Here is a 6,575-nt window from a genome sequence, read left to right on the forward strand (position 1 = left end):
GCAGCTGCGGTGCCACGCTGGGTGCGGGCGGAGCCGAGCTCCAGCTTTTCTGACCGCGCTACAGCCTGGAGACATCCCCGCTAGAAGCTGCTGGCTCACCCCTCCGTTGACCTGCAACCCACAGAACCGCTCGCAGCGCAGTCGCCGGGCGTGCGACCCTCGGAGGCAGCTGGTTTTAGGCAAGGCCCCGCCTGCCGCCGCGGGCAGCTCAGCTGCCGTTCCCCTTCTCCGCCCACACGCGCCACACGGGGTTTCAGCCTTCGGTACAAGTGCAGCCACCGCACCCCATAATTAGAAGGTACCAAAATAAAATCCCCAGCCCGCTTTTTTTCCCCGTAATGGCTTAGGCCAGCCTGCCAAGGGAGCTTTCTCTTTCCTCAGCTCAGCGCTCCTGCCGCTACTTCCACAGGCTTGTTTCAGCCGCGCAACTGCCACGGCCCCTGCCTTCACTTTCTTTATTCTCTTCCTACTCTTCAGTCCTGAAAGGCATTTCGATAGGCCCTCATGCCGGAGCAGTTCACCAATGAACGCCGCAACAGGCATCACCCACGTTACATTAGTTGCCATTCAGCTCCACTCAGCATCGTTTTTAGCCAATTCATTACTTTCTAAAGGCCGTACAGTTACCTGAAAGACTTCACCAGGATTCTACAAGAAGCCATTTGGGTTTAGCCTTGCGCTCAGTACCAGCCCTGGAACCACCAGAACCGCCGTCACCTGCCGACATACACAGAACCGGCGGACAGCGCTGTGGTCTGCAGTTTGACAGTACTGACACCCTAAAGAAGCCTCTTCCCCCCCAGCTCACCATCAGGGTTGCAACCTACTTATGAACCCAACTGTATTTTCTGAGCAACTCCAGTATTTTTCTCTGTGTGGGTTAAATATTTGCTCCGGATTGTTTTGGTGGAGGAGGGACTCTCTCTTTACGGACTTCGTTGCAATCTACTCCTCTAGATCACCCCACAGAGGGAATGGGAGTCCCTGTTCCCCCACCCCCTGAAGAAAAGGCAATGCAGTTTTAACAATCGAGGGCTTGTGTTCCAAGTTCCTGCTGCTGAATCTAGAAGGCAGCAAGACTCTGGAGGAAAAACAAAGAGAAACAAACAAAAATCTAAAATCCCTTTTTGGGATGGTGCAAGCTCAGTCATTTCACACCATCCGGAAGGCCCCACTCCCCGTTCGCATCACACACCTTCCACATTAGGGCCATCTTAGCATCCCAACACTTGACATCAAATTGCTTCAGCTTGAATCCCTTCGTCCTGGCATTACTCATCCCGATTATTGCTAAAAACACAAAACAAACCACCCACTTCCACTTATTTCTAAGACCACGGAAGGATCGGGGGCGCAGCTCCCCAGCACTGCTCAAGGTCTGGGGTTCATCACACCCTCATGCCTTACCCCCCTCCCCGTACCTGCCGAGCGAGGAAGACTGTAGCAGCCCGTACGTGTCGTGCACATTGACTTCGTACCCAGAACGCTTCAGCCTGCACGGAAAATCGCACCCGGAGCACCACCGACACGGCCTGTCTGAAACACCGTGGCTGTAACCCCAGCGAGTGAGGGGACTGCGCGTCTGTCGAGCGGCCCGTTTCTCCTGCTCCTTCTACCTTGCACGAATAAGTTAATTAAAAACAAAGCAGAAAACAGGTTAGACTTAAAAAAAAAAAAAAAAAAAAAACCCCATTTTTGGCCCAGAAGAAGAAAAAACAGAGCAGTAAACAAGTCACTTCCCGACCGCATTAAGTGAGGTGTTATCCATAGCATCCCGGTAGTCTGCAGAGGCAAAATTAGCATCCCGCAACTGTTAAAGCCAGAGGACGCAGCGTTTGCTTCAGGAAGTTCCACGGAAGCGGCCAGAAGTCTCGATCGCTTTAAGGCCAGATTTAAGGTCCAGACGACGCAGAACAATCCTGATCGGATTCAACTGCTACATAAACTTCCCCCGAGGCCGAGCCCTGAAAGGCACCGAGACCCAGGCCTGTTAGTGGAATACGAGCAGCTGTACCTGCATTCACCTTCTCCTTACCACCCGTGGCATCTCTTCAGCGGGTCGGTAAACGACCTGGCTTACCGCATCCAGAAGGTCCAGGAGACTGCGGAAACGAGCGGTGCCATTCTCCCGCTGGGATGCGGCCCGCGCCGCCACAAGGCAAAGTTCGGCAGCTCGGACCAAGTCCGTGCGGGGCACGCACACACGGACCAGCCACTCGGACAATTCTCACAGCACAGTCAGCCACGGCGGGGCACGGCAGCTCTCGGGACCGCTTTCCGGACAGCCGCGGCTTCCGTTCCCAGCACGCAGCTACGTACCCTGGGTACGGATAAAACGTCAAACCCAAGCGTTGCAGGTAATCACGATCTATTTAATAGTGGGACACCAGAGAAGTACTACATTTTTTTTTTTCTTGAGTGCATTAGATTTTGATTTAAGCAATTGCAACGGATGCAGGAATTCCTCAGAAAATAGTCTTCTATATTCTACAATCCACAGTTTACTGTATCAGTCTAATCAGTCATATCATGATACACCATTTGTGCTAACTGGTCTGATAGTCTGATCGTTAGCAAAGCATCCTTCCCCTTCCTCCACCCCCCCAAGAGATGTTGACAAAGTTCAGCCAAATTTAAACAACAACCAAAGAAAAAAAAAAAAAAAAAGAAGAGAGAGAGTCTCACCGTACGACCTCTCGAGACTCGTTTGTTGACCCAAACCCGTTGGGAGCTCTCAGTTACACACAGCTGACAGGCCTTCAACCCTAAAAATTCCTCATGCTGATACAATAAAATATTTTATACAGCGATCCATTTTTAATGCTTTATTTGTTGATTAAAAGAATATACATTTAACATAAACCATACAACATCAGTCATCAGTTCAAACATTCAGCTGGTTTCCTTACATTTTCTGTCAGGAGGTTTTTTTTTTCTCAATCTGATCACATTTATCAGATAAAATCTCACCACATCTGGCATATACACACACTGTGCCAGTGGATTCACCCTACTGATGTACATATAAAATCCGCATGGTATGTGCTCACTGGAGACAAAACAGCGCACACCTGTCAAAAGGTCATTTTAATATAAGATGGTAAAACCATTTGTAAAACACATATAAACTTTTTCCATAAATAGAACCATATCTGGACATCTGTTGCATAAATTGTGTTTTCCAAAGCTTACAATATAGCAGCCAGGTCTCAGCACTGCTGGGCACCCACGTTGGCCACTTACTTTATTATTGCAGACTGTCCTTTAAACATTAAATGCACAACATTCGTACCACTTAAAACTGGGGTCAGGTGGAAGTCTCACAGAGACCACGTCTGTACCGCGGTTGCCCTGAAACAGTTAAATCGGCTTTTAAAGCCTCTTCAGATATAACAAGATTTTAAAACATACTTCATGGAATGTTCTTCATGCATCATAGCAGCTCATACCTGTGATAGAACAAGCTTTGTATTTGCTTCCTTTCCTTCCTTTACATTCACTATTCACAGTGAAACAGGTGCATGTTTGTTAAGAGTTCTGAGGTTGCTGACTGAGCCACAGCACAGCTGTGTACCGCAGGTCGAAATTCGACCTTATATATTACAATCTAGCAGTATCTGGCCGGCCAAAAGTTGGCCTGCCCCTGCCAGCATGTGGGCACTTCTTCGTTTTTAATCTATTCTTTGGCAGCTGACACAGGCGCTGACAGAGAAAATCCAGTGACTCGGTTGCTAGGGATTTCACGACTAATGTTTGTTTGCAGTGTGTACCTTTGCATCGAAGTCTTCACTGTCACCTTTTTACCTCATCGGAGTGCACGTTCTCACCTTTCTTTTTTTTTTTTTCCTTTTTCTTTTAAACTTTGGCCCAAAGCTAACTTTTAAGGAAGATGACAGGACATGAGAGTAAACAAGGAGGAGCTTGCAAAGAATCCAAGAGACTACAGCTGACAGAGCGCATCTGCGAGCGCAGACACCCGGAAAGCTAGTGTTTCACGCCGCCGCTCAACAGCTAAGGGAAACTGAGAATGGTAGCTAAGTCATGCCACAGCATCTGCATGTGGAATACAGCAAGGTGGGAGTCTTACGGTGAACAGCCCGGGGCAGACTTCTCTCCCCTTAAGCCTACGTAGCGGCACGCTACCAGGTTAAGCAAACCACGACAGCGCCGAAATCCACTGGGCTGTGGACATGGGTGTTAAAAAGAGTTGGCTCCTGAGCACAGAACTTCGATATAATATTAAAATCACCCAAAATGCAGTTACTCAACAGAAGTAAAGTTAGCCGGCAACCTCAGACAGCCTTTGGCTGCATCTCTGTAAGGTCTGGTAGACAAGTCCATTAACCGTGAAAACCCTAAACACTGCCACTTTCAGCTTCTAAACCAATACCCGACTACGTTCTTTGATCAAGAAGTAGAATACACATATATAATTCTACATAGCTAATACTGATTAAACACAGCACAAAAAGGGGTTAATTCACGCTACTGGGAAAAAAAAAAAAACAAAACAAAAACCAGAAAACAAAAACATAATAGGACCCTACTTGCATATGTAACCACAGGAATCGTAAATAAGGAGCTAAATGCCCTCACTGAAGCTTTGCATCTCTCTGTAAAAGTGACGGGTTGGCTCAGTGAAGACGCTGAGCAGCTCTATGTCCATGACCGCGTGCCAAGGTCGACCCAAGCCGAGAGACACCTGCTCAATGAGATTGTGTACCGGATCCACATCCTGGTCAGCCAGTTCTCCTTGGTCGAAATCAATGCTTTCCTCTGTCACCTCCAGAACTTTCAGGTCAGAGCCACGAAGACGAGCAATCGCAATAAGATTGTGAGCCCAAACTGTGTAACCTGGGGGAGAGAGGGGGAAACGAAAAAAAAAAAAAGAGAGAAAGATGGTAAGTTGCGCTCTCATTTTGCTACAATTTTTTTTTTTTTTTTTTTTTTTTTTTTTACAGAAGTGCTCAACGCCAAAGCACCTCCACATCCTCCCCAACCTATTTTGTCAGCTTCCATCTGGCAGAATCTCCCTACAGCTTTTTTTCTCCCCCCCCCCCTCTTTTTGGTTGGAAGTGTTAAAGCCCCATTTTATATTCTGATTAAGGAAGCATCAAAAATTATTTCTGGTAGTTTGGCCAAGCTTTTCTAGATCTCATTTTTCCAACAGTTGTAGAAAAGCAGACTTCTTCACTCCAAGTTCAGTTATACCTACATTTTCAAACCCCCCGTGAGCTACATCGTAGTATAAACAAACAGAATTTAAAAAAGGTGACTAATCAATTAAATGAACGTATCAAAGGATTGTTTTAAAACTCTGCTTGTGCTAGAAAAAAGAAATCTGAAGTTTGCTTTTGGTGCATTGGAGGCAGACTTCAAAACACAACCCAACCCCAAAACAAACCGACCGACCAATCAACCAACCCACCCCAACGCACACAAACCAGAACCCTCGCCAGGAAAGAGGCCACACCAGTATATATACACATACACACACACGTATACACACACACACGTATATGTGTATGCATGTGTATGTATATATGTGTGTGTGTATATATATATGTCTGTATATAACCCTACACATATCCTGTTAGTCTATCTGAGACTGAACGTAACTGCAAAGCTTCCCCCTCTTCCCATCAGGGTATACTGGCGTCCCTCTTTAAAAACACCTACTCCCCAGCTACCCGTCGGCTTTCTGTACCCCAGCTGAGGCAAATGCTGCGCTCCTCCTTATTCAGAGGTAAACCACAGATGATCTGGGAACGTCCCTTTTTGGGAGCTCCGCCAACCCAGCCCTTCCATTGCAAAAGGGAAGGCTCATTTTCTGCCTCCGTCGTCATCCTCACTGGTGCTGAGCCTCCTGGGGAGAGGCCCACTTGGATTCCAAGTCAGGCTGCAGCCTGCACAGCATCGGCACCGCGAGAATTAAGCTGCTGAGAAATAAACCCCCTGGTTTGGTCTTCGAAGGTGCCGTTAACATGCTCCACATCCACACGTACCAAACCAAGGCAGCTGGTTCAAGAATGAAGAAAACTGATGGCAAAGTAATAAAGAAAGGGTGATTTTCCATTTTGTTTTCTTTTACTTCTCCCTACTGTTTCCCTCTAAGTTTTCCTGTAGAGATGTTGCTCAGGCTAGGTTCCAACAAAGCAACCTGCACACATCTGTATGGCTCATTTCCGGTGTATTAACCATTAGGAATGCATGAATTCCCACCATTATCACCTGCTGATACCTCACCTCCAGCACAACTGTCCACAGAAGATGAAGTTGTCAATAAGGCTGTAGCCTATCAAACCCAATGGACAATGCCCCCTGTATGATGACACCCCCCTATCAGGATTTGAAGGTGCTCACACCTTCCACATTCCTTGATCACGAAGGAGCTCACTAAAGAAATCCTTGACAGCAAATCCAAGAATAAAGGGAACAACAAAATGCGATTAAATCCCCTGAACCATCCCTGTGGTTCAGGCATATGGCTTTTGCTGTGACTTTTCATGGTCAGGTCCTCTCTCCTCTGCAACAACCATTGTACTCGCAACCTAATCTCATGTTAAACTAACTTT

The sequence above is a fragment of the Eurypyga helias genome, unplaced genomic scaffold (assembly GCF_000690775.1).
Source record: "Eurypyga helias isolate BGI_N326 unplaced genomic scaffold, ASM69077v1 scaffold20832, whole genome shotgun sequence".
Lineage (NCBI taxonomy): Eukaryota > Metazoa > Chordata > Aves > Eurypygiformes > Eurypygidae > Eurypyga > Eurypyga helias.